Genomic DNA, 23895 nt, shown 5'->3' on the forward strand with positions numbered 1-23895 from the left:
CAACACCTTGAATAAGCCAGTCAGAGAAATACAAAGTGCAGCAGTGTTCTTGGAAAAGGTTTTTTCACCAGCACCTGTAACACTGGCCTGCCACAGCTCCTGTTGACATCAGGACTAAACAAAATCCGAATCACTGTTTAAATACCAACACACTGTTTTCAGCAGTTGAATTCACAAACATTTCATTCCTTCATCTTGAACTTGTACGTGTGGCTTACTTTGCTAAGCTCTTGTTTTTGGCTACCCCCAGCTACTTCTAAGTCATATGCTATATATATTCAGCAGTATTTTTTTCTGTTTCAGTCACCTCATCTTTTTATATCTACCATAATTAATATTTGTTTGCCTAACTCTTAGTTGCAAAGAAAAAAAATTACAATCTAATATGTGGAGTGTTTCCTCTCTGAACAGGAATTTAATAGGCAGGACACTGCACTTAAGAAAGCAATTGAAAAGAAATGTAACAGTGGTACCTAAAATTACAGTCCACGTGAGGAAGATAAACTGGGGACAACTATTAGGTATTTGAATGGAAAGCAATTGAAATTTGCAGGGAATATAGTTTCATACAACATATGGTTAAAACAAGAAACTGTCTGTCACAGGATGTTGATGAGACTCAATACAAAGAAGAATTCAATAAAATTTTCTGGAAAGATGTTAATAATAACTAATAAAAACCACATGTTGGAAGTAATATTTATTAAATGAGTTTCCCAAGCCACAAACTGTGGGAAGATGCAGGATGTGAATAGAAAAGCATCACCTGTGTCATGTTCCTAAACATTCAGTCACGTCAAAGAGAGGCAGTGAGATAGTCTGACACTACAGCCATTCCTCTTTTTGTGGGTGTTGCAAAATTCAAAGTCCCCAAAACTGATTCTTTGCATCATTTTACAACAAAGGATGCTTTCATATTTGAAATACAATGAACACATTGCACTTGTGATGTATCAAAAAAGCAATAAACTGCCCTCAGGTGACTGTTACATGGTGAACTTAGTATGCTGGGAGATGTGAAGAGTTAAAAGACATGACTGAATACAAGTGAAATACTAAATATAAGATTTTGTAAAATTAGAGGAAAATGGAATGCAAAGCTTTCAGTCAACTAAAAAGCTTTCTTGCTTTGCAGGTAGGTCAGTGAATATGGTTACAAGGCAGTGGGACTGCAAATAAAGAAAGGGGAGGAAGAAAACTCCAGATTAAAACAGTCAAGATATTTTCCTCATCTAAAGGTCTTGTCTCTAGCAGAGACACCTCTTAAGTTTTGGATGACATCTCTCAAATAGAGCAGTTCCCCTGTGATTTTATTTGCTTCTCTGCTCTGTTGATATGACCATAGTTATTTCAAGTCTCAAAAAGGTTAAAAACACTGGTAAAGCAAAGCTTTTGTCCCTGAAATAGAAACTGTTCTGTGAGGGAAAACAATTAACTTCAGTTGTTCTGAACCCTTACATTGACCAGAAAATACGTGTCAGAAGAAAACATGACTGCCCAATTGGCAATGGGTCAGATAGCCAGAATGCACACAAGTAGACGTGGCTATGGGCTTAGCAAGGAGCAGAAATGTAAATGACAATGAGAGCCTGGGTTACAGTTTATGAAAATAAGTCTAAACATAAATATACATACATATATTTTATGCTTCTAATATGTACTTCTATTTGCCTAATTCCTAGCTTTTCAGATAAACATTAAAAAGATATAATTTTTCCCCCCAGATTGTCTGATAAATGATGATAGCCTGGCTCTCTAAATTCAGTTCATGACAGCCACAGGCTGACTACTGTCTTGGCCAGTCTGCTACTGTCTCTGGCTTTTGGTTTGTCAGACTCGGGTTACAAGTACTTCCCAGATCTGCACTCCTTGTTCCATCATTAAATCACCTGGAGGAGATCTCACATTCTCCATAACAGTACACACAGCCCAGGGACATTCAGCATTCTTAAACAGTGAGAAATTATGTTCTATGTACATAATTAATAATATAATATGTAATAATTATGTACATAAATAATAGATTGTTAGCCAATTTATAACATCCTTCTCAGTGTACTATGCAGTACAGGTTGTGGCTCAATACCTAACCAATATTCTAACAGGGAAGGAAATCCCATCAGTTGTCTCTGCAGTTCTGTCTCCAGATCACAAGACTATATGTTTGTATATCAGATAATTTCTATATTTAAGAAGTGGGGTTACAAGACTTACATAACCCATAAGAATAGTAGGAAGAAGCTGTCTAACCTTCTTTGCCCAACACACAATTGGATGGAAATTAATGAAAGGCTGGAAATTGTTTAGCACTCAGCAGGTCTAATTAAATTATCTCTTTATCTAAATAGTAGGAACTGTGCTAATTACTATGCTATATTTGGTTTCTCTGTGACACTACTGTCACCAAAACCAAATTGCTTCATTGATCAGAACCCTGAGCAGCAACAGTGGCAGAAGAGATGCTACTAAAAAAGGTCAGAATTCTTGATTTGCATCTGAAGAAATAGCTAAACAATTGAAAACATACTACTGTCAAACACTGAAATCTACTTCTAGTTGGGAACAACAAAAGTTTAATTTAGACTATTTTGGTTTGTTTTTAAAATGCAAAATGTTTCACCTAACTTTGCACTTGATTTGGTTTTATTGCTTTGGTTACTTTAGGTTTGAATTCATATTCAAATATGAAACAGAATCCATGAAAAGTAACATGAAAATAAATGTTTGCACTACATTAGAAATGGAATTACTTGGAATGATAATGTTTAAGCTGCTTACCTTATCTAAATGACTCACGCTTCTCATACAAAACCAGTAGCTTGGTATTAGTGAATGGAAGCAGGAACATCAGAAAAAAATTGAGATTCTGCAAATTCTTCCTTCTTATGCCTCTCTTTGACTAAGAAGGTAGTAAATTGATTAAATGATGCTCTGGGATTCCCTAAGCCCGTGATAATTCCCATTTTTTCTCTGTTGAACTATACAGAGTCCAGTGCAGTTGCAGAAGAGCACTATTTGGAAGGGCATAAATTCTAAACAGCCTTGTAAAGCATGTACGGAGAAAGATTTTCTCACTCCAAGTCTTCTACAACCTCAGTTATGACAGGGAAAAAGCAACTATCTTTCTGTCTGGTAGATTGCCATAAGTCGGCATGATTGAGCTCGCTATGAGAAAGATCTGTGTTGCTGGAAAATAGCTAGCTTCAGATTTCCTGCTGACTTTTGATCATTCAAACAGGCAGAGGAACTCCAGAAAAGACTGATGAAGACAATATAAAATACATACACTATATCAGAGTGCGAGACTAAAACGACTACCATATTTTTTTCCCTGTAACCAAGAATTCTGCTACCTTAACAAGTAAAAAAATCCAAAATCAGTTCCCTACATGCTAACTCTAAAATTAAACAAAAATCCTGGAGAAGCCCAATTCAGAATATCACAAAAAATTAATAATAATTCATAGAGTTCAGGTAATATCAACAGAGGCAGGAACAATTTGATTCATCCTACTTTTCAAAAGATAAACAATAAAAGCAAGAGGCCCATGGTGGGCTAGGGAGAAACCCGGGAGCAAAATGCTCATCTAGAGCTCCATCCACTGAAAGAGACTGCTGATGGACAATGCTAAAATTGGGAACGTATCGAATAATTACATATAGCATTAAATCAGCAGTTAAAGATATCTACAGTAAAACTTTGTGAAGCCATGTCTTTGCTGAAGGTTAAAGAACAAACTAGTGAATTTTATGAGGTCTTGCAAAAGTAGAGTTCATCTGAAGACCTGAATAACATGCACACCTAATACTTGCACTGTCTTTCAATAGGGAGAAATATCTTTTAGTTTTACTTACTTGAAAGATAGGCTTTCAATGTACTTTTCTTTCTTTTCATTGACTAAAAATTAAAAATCTCAAATAGTTCATCAGAAATAGACATCTGCTCTGCTATCATTTGAGATCAGATGACAAACTCAAAGTTAGAGGTTTCTAAAGACTTGTTTGTGGGTGTCGCTGCAGTCAGTTCAGAAGATGGTCAAGAACAAAAAGTAGAATGCAACAAGTGTTATATATGACAACATGCTGCATAAGTAGCTGCTCTGAACTAGATCATCCAAATAGCTCAAATCCCACAAACCATCTTATCAGAAATCAAACACAGTTAATGTGTTTGAGAGTCATATATGAGAACAAACTCAGAGAAATCCAAATGGTTTTGCCACTCCTTGATACAGTTTGGAGCAGCATGTTCACCCACTCACACTGGATAGCTGCACTGCTAATTCCCTCCTCCCTTCCCCACTCATAGCTGCATTTAGCCCTTCATAACACAGTCAAATTCACAGTAAAATTCCTTTTAGATACATCCATATTCCTATCAGCCTTATGTATCTTAGGGCATATCAGTGCAGAAGAGATTAAAAAAAATAAAGCAGTATGGCAAGTTACTTATGCAATTGATTCTGGTTGTACCTATGCATGTGGCTCAGGTGGCGGAAAGAACCATACTGACTTTGCCATTAAGGAATCAGTCCTAGACTCCTCAGATACTGATTGCTGGTTTTGAAACACAGCCAAGTGGTTAGCACTCACAAAATATTTTGCAATTGAGAAATGCCTTGGTAAGAGCAACATATTGTTGTTGTGATTATTATGGAAGTACTTCTGTATGCTGGTCTTACAGCTAGAGGCCATTTTAGTATCTGCACAACTCTAATGACAGCTTGTGCTCTTATCTGCTGCCTTCCATAATGTTGAAATAAATAAACAAGCAAAAGTTTCTGTAGACAGAAGGGCTCTCAATTATTAGAAATTTCACTATGCTATCCAGGAAATAACTATTTGCAGACTGTCCAAATTGCTTCATGATAATTTGGCAGATTTCTAATTCAGAGGAGAGGAACAATTCTCTAAAATTTACAGCAGGAACATGCAAAGCTGTATTTCTTAACAACAGCGCTGACTCACATTTATTCATTACTTACTCCGTATGGTAGGTTGTTACTAGAATTCAACCCCATATGGTAGGTTAAGTTGCAGAGAATCGCTCTGTATTTACAATACTGATGAGACACGCAAAAGTAAAATGGTTTTATTAGGAAAGCAGGCTATTCCTTAGACTTGCATATTCAAAAGTATAACTTCCAGCATTCCCATGGCACACAACTGCCTTCTGCCACATCATCGGGAGTAAAGGCTTGGCTTACTCCATTTTTGGAGTAATATGAATAGAGAGGGCAAAGAAGAGGTGTGGGGGGGCAGGGGGAAACACAGCAAAATATTTAGGTTATTTAAAAAAAAAAAACAAAAACAATATCTAGCTGATTACGACACAAAGTACATCAGAGCCAGGAAATTCATTTGGCCCTAGATCCACAAAAATCAATTAAATACTGCTTTACATATGACCTGTTCTTAGCTGTATAACAGCTTTCTGGCTTTAAATAAAAAGGCACAATTCACAAGTATTCAATGCTCAGAATTATAATAGAAAGTAAAGGTGACTTGCTTAAGGCCCAGAGTCCAAATCACACTGGTTGCTAAAAAATGCCTGGATAACTTCATTCCCCAGGGACAGGACAATTTACAACAGAGGATGTTGCATCTGACTACACAATTCTGAAGGGAGAAACCATCATCCTACAGGTTCCCCCACCAATTACCAAGATCCCTTTGAGCCTTACCACATCATGGCACATAGATACATAAGACCTTTCTGTTGGTAACCTCCTTTAATGGAACAGACGCTTGCAGACAGTACCAGCTACACAGGGAGCAGAACAGATGAGGTAGCTAATGCAGTGGCCACCAATCCAGATACACAGCATGGAAACTCTCAGCCCACAGCCAAGCAATCTGTTGCTAGAAACACAGTTCAGTTCTCCACAGCTCTAAGTTCCCACTTACATATCAGTCTTGCTGTGCCAGAACTCCTTCTCCCTGCCACCACAAAACCAGAGTCAGTTTGAGCCAGAACACAGTCTCTGCTTAGCAAACCACATCCAAAAAACAGTGGTGCTGAGAAGCTGGTCCTTCCTTTATCTTTGCACACAAAGCAACCCAGGGAGAGAACTAAGCAAGGATGTTACATTCAGTAGTAAATGATTGAGCCTGAATCCCTTTGGGAGAAGGAGGGAAGAGAATGATCCAGGGAACTTGCCAAGACAGGGCAGTACAAGAAGCTAGTAGAGAACTTCCTCTGCAGCTGTCCAAAACAAGAGTTTTGGCACTATTTTCAAACTGGGCTCTTCAGAGTCCAGGAAAAGATGAAAATTTACTTTTAAACTATGAAGGCTATTAACCCCACTTATACAATGGCTCAGTTTTACTGTTAACTCCCCTCTCTGCAAGCAGCATTTCCAATAGAGTCTTTACACCAGCCAGCCTCATGCATTGTAATACGCAATGCTTTACTGCTACAGGAGCAATGACTGTCAGTTTGCATTACGTCCCAAATTTCCAGGATAAAGTTTATATCTATTTCAAATTGTTTTACACTCCAGAAAACACTGCTCGGGAATCTCAATCAGATCAGTATCCCGATTCAGATTTAGAAGGCATAAATGTAAGTAAAGATGGATCAATTTATGTCTACTTGCAGAAACACAGGGCGCCACATGAGATGCATTCATTTTCTACCTACATATACAGTTCATACTGAAGCAGAATAACAAAAATAGCATTTCTTATGAGATTATTAGGTTTATTCAGGGTGGCTACTTTCAGAAAGACCATTCTGACTTCCCAAAATAATCAAACATACTAAGGAAAAGGCATTACCATTCCTTAGGAATTAGGACTGATGAAATGGAAGACACTGAGTTCCAGAGGCATACCCTCTACAGTTTCCTCTCTGGTTTTCCAAGTTCCTCTGCCCACAGTATTAAAAACTTTAAACACTGGAAACAGCTTACAGTTTTGCACAACATTAACATTCTTTTTTGCTTCTTCTTTTGAAGAGCACCTATTTATCGTCAGGCTCTAATTATAAAAACAGAATTTCAGGTACTTATTAACTATTTCAGAACAAAATCAAACAATTAGAAGGTCTATCAGTCTGAGACCATGAAAATTCAGGCTGTTTTTATCTGTGCTAGGCTTTATTCTAAATGAATATTTTCATCTTACATTAATTAGCTTCATGAGCTCCACCTATAGAAGAGTAAACTGTCTCATGTACTTCCAGTACTTTGAACAATAGTCTATAAATAACTATTCAAGTGATTAATCTGTTGTATAAATATATATTTATGTGTATATACATATATATTTTGCTTGTGAGGTTACTTCATATGAAGAAATACTTTTATGTAGTTACTGAACATACACAGACAGGGTCTGGATTACCATCAATAAAACTTTCAGCAGATTAAGCAAAACTTTCTGATGTATCTTTATCAGTTTGTCTTCACCCCTATCTCTGTTAACACACAGAAGAAGGGATGAAAGTCCAGGAATTCCCCCAGCTGGGCTGATAAGCATCCAAAACTCTGTCCTAGTTCTCTACTCACCACCATTGCCCATAACTAAGAAGTAGGAAAAAAAAAACAAAACAAAACATGTTTGGGCATAACCCTCCTTTTATAGGTATCGCAAGTATAAAATGTATTCATCTGATTCTATCCATTCAACTTACATATGCTCTGATATACACACGATAAAGTTCTCATACAGTTTGGGGAAGACAGAAATATACCTAAAACATTTGTCACAATCTTCAACACCTGCTCATTCAACATCTGTGCATTTTTTGATATATTCTCCCCATCTAGAACATCCAGTACAATATCCTTCCACACAACACTTACACAGAGAAATACAATTTGAGGAAACATGGTCAGATTCCACCAATTGTAGATCTCAACAATTCCCAGACCATCAGTTTGTATGTACAAGAACTTAATGAACCACACAGTGATCTGAATCACACAGAGACTGGAACCAGAGCTGGCAAAACAGAAAGGAAGGAAATATGACTGTTATTTAGCCATAATGAATGAAGAGTGAGCACAGAGAAACTGCAGAGACAGTGCTGCATTTCCCCTGCTGGACTAGCTGTTTGTTCAGGATAAAGGTTACTGTCATTCATATGAACAAAAAGGGCATTTTATATATCTTAACTGTCGGGCAAGATGCAGCTGAACAGCGCTTTTGTTGAGCATGATAAAAGGCATGAGAAATATAGGAAAAGGGAGGGCTATTTGGTGTAAACTAGGAAACCTCTTGAAATATTTCATTCTCTTAGTATAGTATGAGTTTACTTATAGAAAAAGCTTGGTATTCTGACCTAAAAAATCCTGCTGTGAAGACAATCCAAACTTATTTCCTTCTAATTAAAAAAGTACATGCCATGGACTGCCATATAAAAGTATTCTAGTTTGTCTGTGAGGGCATCAGTGTACTTCATAGAGACTGATTTTCTGAGTACATCCTGCTCTGGAATCTGATTCATTCTTGCTCTAGATGCAGCACACCTATGCTCAAATTCTTAAACTATACATCATGGTAAGCTGCATGGAAACAGTGGAGTCTCTTCCTAATTATTAAATCCCAGCAAATAAAAAGACTGCTGTTTTGTGATTCAGACTCTTCACAATGACTTAACGCAAACAGACAGAAAAGTTTTTGAAGATGAAAACCCAAATAGAGTTTCACTATTTTACTTTTCAGTTTTGCACTACACATTCTGAACTGCATACCCATAGCAAACTGCTTTCTTCAGTGTTACACAGAAGTATTATTTTCTAAGTCATAATTTGTTTTTAAGATACTGTGGCCAAGTAACTTCACAAACTTAAAACAACAAAATAAAGTAATTCAGTGAGTTTCACTCCAGGTCCCTCATGCAGTTGTAGTCACATGATTTTTTATTGCGTGCTCCTGTATAACATGAGAGTTATATGAATAAATACCATGGGAAGAACTCATGAAAATATATTACTGCAAACAATTTTCCCTAACCTACAGTTCCTCAGTGACAAGCCTGTACACTTGCTTGAATGATTCTTATGCATATATTTTGCCTCAACATATTCCCAGTATTCAAATCATTCAAGCTTTGGGCAAATAACCAGCAAGGGAAATTTTAGACCAAAGAGTTACTTGTTATTTTCCAAGTTTGAGCGAGTGAAAACAGGCTTTCAAAATTAAAAATTTCAGGTAATCTTAGCAAGGGAAGATACTGAAAGTAATTACTGAAAGTAATGTCTTTAGCAAGATTTCTAATGCTGTATGTATTTGCAAACAAATTAGTTTGGAGTTTAAACTGATACCCTCCTGAATATTGGCAATATTTCTTAGCAAAGTGCTTTAGGAAAGAAGACAAACCACAGTTGATTTTTTCTTTCTGTATACTGGATAACCTCAAGGTAGAGCAATATTCTCACCATTCTGAGAACTCTTCACCACCACTTAGTGTCTAAAATTGAAGAAATATGAATTAAAAGCACTGCTTTTGTGTTATACTGCAGACCGAGGCTAGAGACTCCAGAACTTTTTCGTATTCTACACAGTAGGAACACATACATATCGCATGTGCTGGGACTGCTGTTCCCTGTGTTAAGAAACATAAATAATGATAAAACATAGCTCCCTGACAGCCTGCTTGTAAACAAGCAGAGCTTACTCATATCACTGGATTAGATCAACATTAACCTGTGAGTACCCGCTTTTCCCTCAGGCTGGGAAGGGAAAAATCAAAGAAGTCCTACGTTGTTTCTTAAGTTAAGCAATATCACTGCTGTGCTTACCCTCATCTTCCCTGAGAACCCCAGAGAGATTGGAAGTGGCAGGACTGATTGCAAACCTGGAAAAACAATTTCTCAAATTTATTTTCAAACACCACAATTGCCACTGCAAACCACCAAGTCATCAATGAACTTTGCTTCCCAGCTCTTAAATCAGCCTTCACTCTATAAATGAGCCTTTCCTTCACCTCTGTGGCAGTGCTGTTTCTTAAAAAAAAAGCTTTTGTCTGGAAACTTGTGAAAGGCTTTTTGAAAATCCAAATACACAACATCCACATACTTTACTAGGATCCTCACTGCAACCCATTCTGCGTGTTGCAAATAGCTCCCATGGAATAAAAGATATGCCAGGATATTTGGATCCACCCAGGAATGGAGGCTTTCATATCAGGAGACAAACTTGGCAGTCCTGAGACAAAGCAACATGATGTAGAAGTACCTTAATTTTCAGAGCATTGTCAGCTATAAAATGTTATACTCCCACAGTAGCCATGATGCATCAAAGCACTATTTTTGTACTTTCTAATCATATAATTAAGCTTTTAGAATAAAAGGAGGACTAGGTTGAGAAATGACAGAGCTCTTATTTGCTCAGGATCTTGTCACTATTAGTTGACAATCTGTTGCTAGGAACAGTATATGAAAGGACATTAACTGTGTAGACCCAGGGGACGCTGCTCACCTGATCTATTAGAAGCTTTAAGATTGATTTCTATAAGTCCATGGTGGAAACCTCAATTGGTCTTTTCTGCTTCTTACACCAAAAACACTGAATTCAACTATTTCATGATCACCGTGGCCAAGACAGTCATTAACCATTACCTTTCCCAAAAGGCCACCCCCTTTCTCAAAGAATAGATCCAGGAGGGCACCTTTCCCAGGTGGTTCACTTACTACTTGTGACTGGAAGTTGTCTTCAAAATCCTTTAGAAACTTCTTGGACTTCCTTGTTGCAGCACTATGATATTCCCAGTATCTGTCTGGAAAACTTAAGTCTCCCAGAAGGACAAGGTGAACCAATCCCAAGATTTCTCACATCTATGGAACAGCTCATCTGTGTCCAAAGCCATAACATTTGAAAAAGAAATTAGCTCTGGTTTCTGAGATGTCATTTAAATCCAGGATTTTCAGAGAGGTCTCAAAGATCTACTCACTAATTCTCACTACAAATTAGGAATAAGCAAATTATAAATTTATCAACACTTCTATGGAAATCCATGCCCAATTCCTGGGACTATTAGTACAGCATGAGCGCTTCTCACCTATGGCTGAAGCCTCTTCAGATCAGTAGGATGGTTTTCTTTCTCAGTTAGCAAAAGAACTGAAATTGCACCTCAAAACATAAAGTCATTAAAAAAGATCAAAATGTCTTAATATGTGATATTTAAGCAAAGAATGAACTGAAGAAAATGATCAGAAACCTGAATATTTGCTTAGCATTACCAGTGCCAGAACAAAAATAAATGTCTGTGAAAGAGTTTTGATGCAACATTAAACATGACCTTTTAAGGCACTGATTGAAAACAGAATCTTTAAAATAAATACAAGAACGGGGGAAAAACATATAAAATACCACATTCAGAATTACCAGCTTTATTCAGAGTAAAAATTTCTGCTTTCTGCAGAATATTATCTTTTTTAGGAAATAATAATAAAAAAAATGCACTGTGTCTAAAATAATAGTCAGAAACTAATTCTCCCCCAGCAACATTTACAGAGGCTACTTAATAGCACTTACGTTTTTCAAGGCATGTCAAATCAAAATCACCTAATACTTAGTAGTCCAAATAGAGTTGCAAGAAGTGATCAGGCTGGAATTCTCTAAGGAAAAACAAGAGAAGACAGCCATTCGCTCACTCCCCCACAAGTGGGGAGTGATGTCTCTGACAGATCAGTGTGAAAAGCCAAAAAGTCCTTGACATTGTGTTAGCATTGCTCAACTACTCAAACACTGAATTGTTATCAAAATTATTTTTCTCCTAAATCTGTAACATTGTACCGTACCAGGAACTATGAAGAAAATTAACTCTATCCCAGTTGATATCAGAACATAAAGAAGTGACAAGTCTCCTGTTCTCCCACTTAGCAACTGGCAGTCCTACAGGATGAATCTCTTCTTTTCCCCAGAACTACACATGCCAGATACACATTCAGTATATCCCTGCTCAGCAGTGTTTATTAACACTCCCACTAAAAAACAATTCTCTACAAAACAGCAGATTTAAGGGCTAGAGCCCCTGAAGTTAAAAATTACATTTCCAGAAAGCACCTTTGAGATTTAGAGGACTGGGTTTTATCACCTGTGAACTGCATCCCTCAATCTGAGCTTTTAAAAGCTAGCCAATAAAAATACAGGTTAAAAATCCCACTGAAGGATTGAGTTTAAAACACTTCACTTGATGTGCAGCACATCAGTCCACTGAATTTGGCAGTCTGTCTTGGAAGCAAGACTTTACTGATATATTTATGCATTCCTGTATTCCTAGAGTGGCCTGTTTGATAGCATTTCCACAAAATCAACACCTAGGATGCATGCACCTGCCCCTAAGCAATTGCCAGATGTTAGTAGAGTTTATGATCTTGAGAGACATGGGCCTTCTGGTCCCACGAGTGGATGGCACCCCCTGGGACACTGTCCTAAGGGTTAAAGGAACTGATCAGAGCTGATAGCTCTTTAAGACCTCTTTGCATAGAAGAGCTCTTAATTCTCATATGTAAAAAAAGTCAGGCAATTCAATCACTGCGAGTGTTCAAGGCCAGATTAGCCAAGGCTTTAGGCAACCAGACCAAATGAAAGATGTCCCTGCCCATGGTAGGGGAGTTGGACCAGATAAGTTTCAAAGTCACTTTGAACCCAAACCATTCTATGATAACATAAAATTTCGTGGAAATCAATTCAGATTACACTATTTCATTCTTTGTACTGATCACTCCAGAAGTGGTAAGTGTATTCGAAAGAATAACTAGGTATATAAACAGGAAGTGTAAATATATATCTTATTTATAGTTTTTCACCCAACATTTGTGTCTTTAATTCAGAATAACTCTGACCTGTTCCTAGAAGTTTCACAGAAAAGACTTTGAATAGTATGTAAACTTATTTTCTAGAGCCATATAACTCCATTTCAGCCACATAAAAGAAAGCTGACATGGTCTCAGAAGGTGATGAATGCATTCAGTTGTAAAGCCAGGAGCAGAGGACAAGAGCACTTCGCTTCTACAAAGCAGAAAAAACGCTTAGAATAAGATTTGAACAAAAAACAATGTGGTAGCCTATTGATTGACTAAGTTAGACCCTTATTGAAAACAAATCAAATTTTGATCTATGCAGTCACTATTTGACCTTTATAAATCAAAGAACTAACTGTAGTGAAATGTGCCAAAGCATATTCACACTTTAAAATACCACTCAGCAGTTACTGCTCCAGTCCTGTGTCAATGCTTCAGCAACTCCATGTAATGAATGCAGATTGAGCAGATGCCTTGGTCATTAAAAAAGAAAAAAGGGGAGTAACGCACCATAGCAGGCAAATAATCTTATGTAGCTGCCTATGGACACAAAACCAACCAGGTAATGTGCATCTTCACACATATTATGGAAGTTTTGGGTGATTTAAAATATGATGTGATTCCAAAATCCATTTTGGATAAAATGATTAATGTCCTCTTTACAACAAAAGAACTTGACACAACATAAACACTTAGCACAACATACAGAGGACATTACGATGGAGTGAGCATATCAAATGATTCAATATGGTGAAGATTTCAGAAACGAATAAAAAAAGATAAGCTTTTAAAATATAGCTTCTGGAAATCTCTTGTTAGTAAAAAGAAATTCCATAATCTGTCAGGATGGAAAGGCCTGGGAGAAACAGCTGGTCACTAAGTGAGGTTTCACTGAGCAGAGCAAGCTGTTGTCCTTGAGCATGTGTGATGTCCTTCTTCCCCCCAAGTGAAGAAGCACAGAAGTAAACATATGAACCACAGACATAAAACAGTTCACATCCTCAAGAAAAGGCTTGAGTAAAGCACCAGTTTAGATGCACGCATGCCACATGCATATAATTATAAACACTGAAGTTGAAAGTTATCTGGTAAGAGCTATATAAGCAACAGATAGCAGTGCTCACTTCTTTTCACATAACTAATATATATTTCCTTCTTTTCAGAGAAATGCATGCAATTAAAGTCCATCTCACATGAAAAACTGTTTTCCTCTGGCCTTTAATTTCCTTCCATTAGCGTTTTAAATTGATTCATGGGTTGTTCCGTTGTTGTTTTCATATATATGAAAACTGCTCTCAAGTTTAAAATCACGACCTGATTGCAGTTATTATGAAATGAACTTCTCTTACTCAGGATTCCTCTCATACTCATTTTTAAGATGCAAGGAGAAGGGGAAAAGGGACTAAGAAGTCAGAAAATACCATTTATGAATGAGCCTGCTAGAAGAGCAAATGGTCTATTTTACAAACTGAGAAGGTATTCAATTCTGAACTGAATAAATACATATCATAAACATAACACTTTTCTTGAAGTCACTCCAGCAAGTCCCTCTGTGGCTTTTATTACTGAGAAATAAAACCAAGATTGTGGATCATTTTAGAGCAGGGCTATCTGGAGATAACCACAAAGATCTTAAGCTTAAGATGATCTCAAAACAAATTTGATCCTTAACTGCACAAAATTTAAATCCTGTTTTGAGAATACATAGAGAATGCTGGAACATATGAATGAAATGAAGTAGGTCAAATCTGAAGTAGTTCTGCTTTGGAAAGGACTGGTGTGGCAATAGAAGGAAAGCAAACTGCTCCTGCTGCTACTACTGTGTTTGTTATTCTTTAGTAATCTACAGCTGGGAATCTTTTACTCAGATCCAAAACATAAGGAACGCAAGAAGGAAAACAAGGATTTCCTTTTAAAAAGATCAAGAATGAAAATCAGGTCTTATGATTTTGATAGTATCACCTGGTAATAAAGGCACTCTTACCCAAAAACATTTTTTGCTTTCTTCTTCCAATATTAGCTACATGAAAAATCTTTCTCCTAGAAGCTATCATTTAAAAAAACGCCAAGGTAAAAATCTTCACATGCACAAAAATATTTATTACAATCTCAAAAGAGCTACACCAGAGGGAAAGCTCCAAGCATAAATAAGTGCCAACACTTACTTGAATAGCTTCAGCTTTTCAGTATTATCAGTTGTGTGCTCACCAGGGAATCATCTGACCACTGGGATTTCGCACATCTGTTAGCAAACTTGGAGATCCAAATACAGATTGAGCAGTGCAGGGAGGCTATGTATGCTCCTGACTCCCAGTAGGAGCTAAGGGTCACAAACTAGCACACAGATTAGAATAAAATACACATATCAAGATTTCAAGGCACAAAGAAGGCAATTTCTGAAGTACAGTTTCATGCTTCATATCACTCCCTTTTCTCCAGATAAGTGCTCTGATATTTCGTTAAGATGAGCAGGTCTACTTCACATTATCATGTAGAGAATTCCACAGAGCAATTAATTTAAAAGGCAGAGCAGCTAAGGAGACATAAATAAAGGACTGATTCTGTTAAACCATAGCATAAGAGAGAGTATAACAAAACAGAGAGGCTTCTTTTCTAAAAACACACTTAACTGATGCTGCATTGCAACACAGCTTATTTTGTCAGGTATAATGACAAAGAGAGTCATTATACTAGAGACGCAGACAAACAGGTTTAACTAGGTAGCTCTTGACCTTTGGCTTCCTCTGAGCTTGAAGGGCAGGAGTAACAACAGCCTTGCTGCAAGCTGGACTTGAAGCAACAAGATGAATTCTCTGAAGCTGATTTGATTTGCAAGTTTGGGCAATATTTTCTGGTTTCCCCACTAGTTACCAATTACAGTTTTGATAATGAGGTTGCGAATACCAAGAAATACTGTAAAAGACTGCTCAACCATTCTGCCTTCCTAGAGATGGTTTAGCTGTACCAACCTCAATCCTATTTCTGCTAGTACTCTCCAGAATTGCCCCTCTCCTTGCATTAAAAGAAGCCTGAAAATCAACTCTAAAAATAATACAAATCTAGAGCTAAGACTTTGCTGTTCTTATGCAGACCTCACTTGTTTACTATTTAAATTACTCCAATTTAATTACTTTAGCTAATATAATGATTAAATCAGAAAGAAATGTAAAGCCAAAAAACTAAGACAACTGTTGTGAACAAATGAAATATCAAAAACACAATGAAGTGATTGATTAAAATGTTCCCTTCAGCAAACGGTAAATAAATGACAGCATGAACTCCCATTTGGCTCAGGAACCAAAGCCAGCACTGCTCACCTCAGTAGCTGCCAGTAGGATCATTGATTACAAGAGTTCAAACTCTTTGCTAGCTCACTAATATCAAAGCAGGGAGATTAATCACAAGCTGCAATTCAGAGGAAACTGTCACAGGACCCATCACTGCTTCTGATCTATGAGGGCTTGATTTACCTTCAGCAGCTTCCATTGATGAGTCTGGCAGAACAGCTTGTGCTCAGATGAATATGCCCACTGTAGTTATACTAAATCCCTCTAAGAATCTTACTCACTCCATAAAACTTTTTAAAGTCTTTTTGAAAACACAAAGTGCTTTTTAATCTTTATTTAGCCTAATTCAGTTGTTATGAGAAGCAGTCAATCCGCTAAAATACAATCAGATCAGACCTGTAATTATAGATTAGGCATGGGGCTACTGAAATGACTTGAAAATAGCATTACGTTCCATGCTATAAAGCAAAATGAAAAGAAACAGCTGATTATTACTATCTCTTACTTTACTGTAGCATCGAGCTAACCTTCGAGATTTCTGCCAGAGTAACATCATAGATGGATCCCCAAAAGATCATGCATTTTAAACAAAGGTTCATAATTATATTATCATTTTTACAATAAACTTCTTCAGAAGTGTCCTGAAAAGCTTACTGATTAAATTCTGTTTCAGAGAGTTCACACAAAGATTTTCAAGTGGGAAAGATGGTTATGATCCTCAGCAGTAAAGAACCATCTCTGGCTCCAAAGTCCCCTAATCAACAAAATTACAAATGATGAATTTTGGGTGCCCTATTTTAATTACTGATACATTTTTTACACTTAATTTGAGGCTTCCATTCACACGAGTCATCATATAATAATATTATCATATCATTTTTTGGCCTGACCAGCTCAAGACTTTTCTTACATCAGCAACTTCCACTGTTAGGCTTTGTTATTTTTGTTATTTCCCTGGTAGAAGGAGAAATGACTTCCTCGGAAATGTTGCCACTCTTCAGCAAGAAATAAAAGAAACAGCATAATTAGTGCTGCTGGTGACATGAGCTTGTGAGTTCTGTTGCTCCTCCTGACATATCACCTTCTGCAAAACTACAGAAAAATTCTGGAAGCTCTACACAATCATATTAAGCAACAAAAGCCTGTTATTTTTCCCAAAGAGAGGAATAAATATTATTAGCAGTCATCCCATGTTTCAGTACTCATTTTTTGAAGCCCGGGTGACACTTTTTCTAAACCAGAACTCTTTACTTGACCACAGCAACTTCTCTGCATTCAGAATACTGTAGATGACTCTATTCTATATAAAAGTATTTTTTCCACAAAAAAGAATAATGAATTCGCTCTTCTTAATCATTTAGTTTCCCATGCCGAAATGTTTCAAAAACTAAAACACTCCCAAAAAAGTGAAATAAAATGCTCTTCAGGTTCTGAAGTTATTTGATATCTCTGTCTCCAATTCATAGCAAGTCAATTTAACTGCATTCCCAAGAAGGACAAAGGTTTACACTCCATTCTAAGTGCTTCGGGTTAATTTCCAACCCTTTCCCCCAGCCAAAAAAAAAATAAAATAATAACAACACAAAAAACAAAAAACTAAGAAGCTATTGAAATTTCCCTCTGCTCCATATTTCAGGAGCATTATTTTCAAGCTAGCTCAAAGAAAATCACAAATATAATAAGGTTAAATACTTTGCTATCAGTAGTGGTCATCCAAGTCAAAGTAAGCCAAGAGATTTGGTATCTTTTTTTTCTTTTAAACCGAAATCTTAAGCACATCGCCAGCAATAAGCTTCTGTTTTCAATTGGAATGGCATTTTTTAAATAAGTTGCCATTTACAGTAAATATCTTAGTATTGAGCATACAAGCTCAGCTTGATTAGCCCCTGCAATGAAAACAGAGACGAATATTTACCAAGGTCACACACACCCTTAACAGCTTTCCAGGATTCTACCTAAATCCTCTTGGGCATTTCAATGACAAGCCTTTAAAAAACTCTAGAGAAATTATTTTGGTGGGTGTTCCCATACAAAGTAGAGAATATAGCTTCTCAACAGCAGATTGACTCTGATTGCACATCTCACACTAGACAATCTTAACTCTCAGCAGGATTTTCTAAGAGAATATTGACTTACTGTCCCTGAGTCTCAAACCAACAACCTGTAAATCATATGACAGAGTACGAGGGACATTTATTTCTGAGGCCGGACTGGGAGATAAAGAATAAAGATGCCTCTAAAAAAAGATTGAAACTCAAATCATTGATTTCTTGAGACAAAATTAATAAAGTTTTCTCATCCTCCACAGTTAAATCTTAGATTTCTTTGCTGCCAAAAACTTTCCTGCAGGTTAAAAATTAAACATAATACCAAGAAATCCTTAAGGAAGTTTCTATTCTTAAAAGTTAAACTCATATCCAACTTTTTGTGGATTTTTGCTTTTAAATTCTTTTCTGTAGGATGCATTGTTAAGAATTGTTTCAAAAACCAGAAATAAAACTATGCTTAACAGAAATTCAACTTTAAGACTGAAGTTCTCAATACTTCTTTAGTCTATAACAAATTTAAAGCCTTCTAGAACACAGTATTATAACCCTTGTTCCAGCATTGGCTGCCTTGAGCTGTAACCTACAATTTATGACCAACCTATATATTTTTCCCTTGACAGATTGATAACTTGGACCTTTCTCCTTTCCAGATGCAGATATGAATCAAGATAAGGAAGAAACAAAAGACAATGGATGGAGAGGAATCTCTGGAGTAATTAATGGCATGGTCTTGTAAGGTAGAAGTACCTGCTCTTAGAACCACTGAAAACATGTTTAAGTTGAAAGAAGTGCCACAAAGACAAACGGAAGGTGGGAAATGCCATACCATTAATTCCATGCCTAGAATGTAAACGGCATGAGTCACCCCAGAGGATGCACTGCTCCGAACTGCTCAGTGGTGGCATCATTCAGCTTCCAGCCAGTAGCACTATCATCATTACCTTCCATATCCTCAAAAACTAGATTTAACCAATGACAGATTGGAATTCCCATTCTAAAAGGCCATAACCCTCAGTGACATATTCATAATAACCTTGCTAGTGACCTACTATTGCCTCAAAACAATTTTAGAAAGGCTTAAATATTCTGTTACAGATCTCTAAGGATCCACTATTCATATATATGCAGATAATAGCTCCATATTCTCAGAGATGTTATTCCTCTCCATCAAAATATGATTTATTTGATGGAAGAATTCTATCTTAAAGTCATGAGGCTTGTATATCCTCAACACTCCAGAGAGGCACATGAGGAAAGAAGTCTTTCTGAACATGAGCCAAAATAATTATTGAACTGATGTGCAAGTCTAGAAGACTCCTTGTGTTCTATAGAAATAAGACATTTTTCATTAAATTCACTTGGCTGTTACGGAGTTACTGAAACTATTCTAGTTAAAATGCGTGGAAGTACGTTTTGTTTCTCCAAAGCACAATTTAAAAATGAGGAAGTAGAATCTAACAAGTGCTTTAAAGCAAATTATCTTGAGATCAAATGTTTTTGTTCATTTATTTTAAATGAAGGACATGGATCTTCAAGATCTCTAAACACACCGAAAAATAAAGTTTGGTCCTCCTCCACTCCCCAGCCTGTCAAAGTAAAGATTTCTTGTGATAGATTTAAGACAAAAGGCATATTGAAAACAACATTTTTGAAGTTTTTTTTTGTTTGTTTGTTTCAAGTAGGAATTTGAAATGCCAATTCCAAATGGAAAAAAAAAAAGTCACTGTTTTTCCAACCAATTCTTTTAATTTAAAAAAATGAAATAAAAGCATTTACGCATCAACACATTAGTTAGTATGTCTACAAAAGCAACAGGGCTCTGCAGTTTCTTTAATGTTTTGTGGTTTAATTATTGTTAAAGCTAGCTGAAAAAAACAATCACTAAGTAGCTTTACAAATGATTGAAGCATTTGCTGACTAACACATTTATTGGAGGAACGCTACACATGTTCTGCTATGTAGACTAATATATCTTGGGAGTGGGGTGGCTTGGCACATTGTGGAGAATGACCATATCTTTACAGAGTAATATCACTGTAAAACACAAATCAGCTCCTGATCTCATAGGACAGCAATTGTAAGGGTACTTCTGATCCACTGTTTTGAATACATTGACTATTATTCATTGATTGCATTTCATTCACTAACAGTAACCCTGGTTGTTAGAAACGTTTCAGATCAGAAACTTTCCAGCTCATCAGGTCATTAGTTATGTTATACATAAGTTGCCTAATACAGATGTGCATGATTTTCTGACTGCACAGCAGTGTATAGGAGTAACATTAGTTTAAAATGCTTTCTTATTCATAATTGTGTAGTGTCATGCTTGACAGCCACATTACAACAACGAGGCTAATCCAAAATATTAATAATTATTTCATCTCAGACAACTTGATACACCAGTGCTTTTAAAGTACTTTCAAATTCATGATCATTTTTACCTGCAATATTTTTTTTCCCCTCAATTCAAGATGAGAGTTATAAATTTGATATTACCTTGCACCATACACAGTTTCATCTACTCTAGCAAGAACAAAAAGGAACTGAAGTTAAAGCAAAACGACATTTTGCACCTGCTCAGCACCTGATTTGAGGATAATTTCTAGGGATACATAGCACTTGACAAGCATCTGTAGGCCAAAACGCATGTTTCACTGAGCAAAGTTTAAGGCAGCAGAGATGATTCTCTGTTGATAGTAGTGATTGGCTACCTACAAACCTAATTATTGACTGTGCTGTGCCTGGAAGATGCTCCAAGGCAGGTGAAAAGATCACAGGACAAATGGTAATCCTGACATTAAAACCACAGTCTATACATTTATTTCAGTTAAATAGCTCGTATCCAACTCATTTTGCCAAAGTTAGACCTAACTTAAAAGTCATGTTCGAACTGTATGTTGACAAAACGGTCTTCTGAAAATTCTACGTCCAGACAGCACTAGTAGATAGATGTACAGATACTCACTGCATTAGTCTAAAAAGAACCAATTTTAACAAAGTAGCTAATAGAAGACCTGCTGCGTCCCCACTTCTAATACGAATGAATTAAATAAACACAAATTCAAAAGAAATCTACTTATTCAGACAGAACTGAATATCAAATCTTTCTATTATAACATTTCCCTTTAACTTCAAGTAACAAAGCATGCAACAGTATACAAAGTAGGGAAAAAAATAGGCTTATAATACTATGGAGGAAAATCCCTGTCTAGACAAAACACACTGATGCTGCAAGTCTTTTCAGTAACAGAAGTCTCTTATTGACACTTGGACAGCACTGAAATCATTTGTTGCTTCTACACAAGTGCTGCTAGCACTGATAATGAAAGTACTACACCTTTTTCTATATTCTACTGCATATCAGATACTTCAGCGATAGCATATTTACCAAACAGAACTACAAATTAGCTGTTTTAAAAATAAGACTAAACAATTCATTCACTTCAATAACATTAATCCCCATATGAAAAAAGAGACAGGAATTTACTTCTATCTGTGCTGAAGTATTCAGAGCATGATTCCTGTGACAATCGTTCATTTCCTAGCACTACTCTACCAATACAAAAACTCCAGAGAGAAGCATGAGGCTGCCTATACAACGTTAAGACTTAGGTGAGTCATTAAAGCAAGGACAGTTTCTGACAGAACTTCCTTCCAAGAAGCAAAAGACCACTGTTTGTCTTCTGCTTTAAGACACAAAGTAATTACTGGCATTTTGGTAGCTAATTAGCTTTGCTATGCATAAGCACACAGCACAAACAATAAGTTTATAGAAACAGCATATTTCATAGGTTTGAATTAATCATACTGCGTATTTCACATTTTTCCATCTTCTGAGCACAGTATGTCAGACTTTTCTCAAAAACTAGCAAGAGTTCATTCAGATTTCTTTGGCACCAGAAAACACTTGAAAACTGGTTATCGTTATTTCTATCATGGGTTTGTTTGGCATTTTACTTAAAGCGCTATTTTCTCATGGTAATTGGTTACAGTGAGGACCCAACATTCACCTAAAAAAATCCTTTTCTCATCCTCAAATCAGCAGATTTCTTTCAAAAGGATAACAAAAGTGCACTCTAACAACTCAAAAGCTACACTGTAAAAATGTAATAGCAATTTTTGATCACTTTTTCTTCCATTAAATATTAATAGCAAATGACAAATATTTTCCAATGATTTTTCCACAAGGTTCTTTCCAGAACTGAAGGACGACACTTTTTCAATATTCAGAAATACAATAGACAAAGTTGTTGTTTCAATTCTATTTCTGACCTACAGTTTTTGAAGTATTCTTCTGCCAGATTACATATTTAATAAGATATTGACAATACCTCAGAAGACTGTATGTCAAAGGAATGAATTCACCTTGCCTACCTTCATTCACACATCTTGTAGTTCCACTTGAGCCAGAGAGTTAAGCCCCCTTTGGACCTAGAGAAAAATCAAAAGACTTACATTAACTCATTATTACTGCCCACCCAATATATCAAACACCAAGTACTAAATTATACCTGCAGTTGCAAGAGGTTATAGTTGTGTTTAATTGTGATGCCACATATACCAACATGACAGCATGAGCAGTCAGTCAGGTCATATGTTGCTAACCACCCTAAAAATAATTCCGCATGTAAATCACTAATAAAGAAAACTGTTACACTGCATGCTTAGCCAAAATACTCAAATTATGCTTTTCAAGGGTAAGTGACTTGTTTCTCAATATGAGGAATTTGTTTATATTGTAAAACCGCAATTTTGAAATCAGATTATGACAGACTGGCATTACTATGTGCCCCACACTCATGTTTGGGTGACTGGAGAATCTGGATCAGATCATATCACATCTGATTTAGTAAATATACTTTGAGACAAAAAAAAAAAAAAGACATTTGTGCACCCATAACAATCCTTTATCACCTGGGTCTGGCTGAGCAAAACATGTTTTAAGATTGTCAAAAAGAGATATGTGAAGAAGGCAGAATCAGTCTTTATTCTCCTTTTATCTCCTACTTATCTATCTTTATCTATTGCTTCCTTCTCTTGTTTTCTTTATCTGTTAATATTTATATCTCTTTCCCTTAGCAGTACATCATTTACACTATATTTTGTTTTCCACCTCAAATCTGCTCCAGTTTCTGCTAGTCTGTATTCTGTATTGAAAGACTATTTCTTCAAAGGTCTGTAACAAAGAGAAGCCTCAGAGAAGTGGATCGTGAACAGGTTATCTTTACCAGAGCAGTTTTTCAAGGCTTTACTCATTAATTTAGATCACAGTGAATGAAATCATGTAATCACAGACGTTAGTATTTGGAAAACAACAACAACAACAATAAATCAGTAGAATGCAAGCACATTCAAATGCTTTTTCTCATTCAGAATCACTGTAGGCCAGCACAGCATTCTGTAGCATTATCACTTAATAATTTGTCTATTGTTTTAAATTGCATGTACAATTGATCTACAGTGATCAATGACATAGAATGGTATACTGCTATCATTTATGATAAGATGTTATGTTTTTTTAATAGTAAATGTTTTCACTACTTCATACAATGTCAAAGGAGTCCAGTGGGACACCCAAGATAAATATCACAGGCATCCAAACAGCGAGGCTGTTCGATTTACTTATTTGTCTAAATATTTTTTATTTTCCCACAAATTTAAATAAGATCCAATCAAAACATAAGAGTTTCACAAAGATCAAACCGCAACAAAAATCAACTTTGAAATAGCACTGTCTCGAAACAGTGAGATCTTACGAGCTTAACAGACAAGAATTGATCTATCACATCCTCTTTAGAAGTGGGT

The 23895-nt window shown here is 36.3% G+C and overlaps 1 long non-coding RNA gene across 1 annotated transcript in view; it reads right to left on the reverse strand.

The window, feature by feature from the left end:
• LOC107313497 (uncharacterized) overlaps positions 1-23895 on the reverse strand; it is a 133044-nt gene that overhangs the window by 41318 nt on the left and 67831 nt on the right. The window contains exon 3 of the long non-coding RNA XR_001555014.3: positions 22465-22521. This is a non-coding gene — a long non-coding RNA (uncharacterized LOC107313497). The remainder of the gene's footprint in view (positions 1-22464; positions 22522-23895) is intronic.

The sequence above is a fragment of the Coturnix japonica genome, chromosome 4 (genome assembly GCF_054131305.1).
Source record: "Coturnix japonica strain WE chromosome 4, WE-NBRP24, whole genome shotgun sequence".
Classification (NCBI taxonomy): domain Eukaryota; kingdom Metazoa; phylum Chordata; class Aves; order Galliformes; family Phasianidae; genus Coturnix; species Coturnix japonica.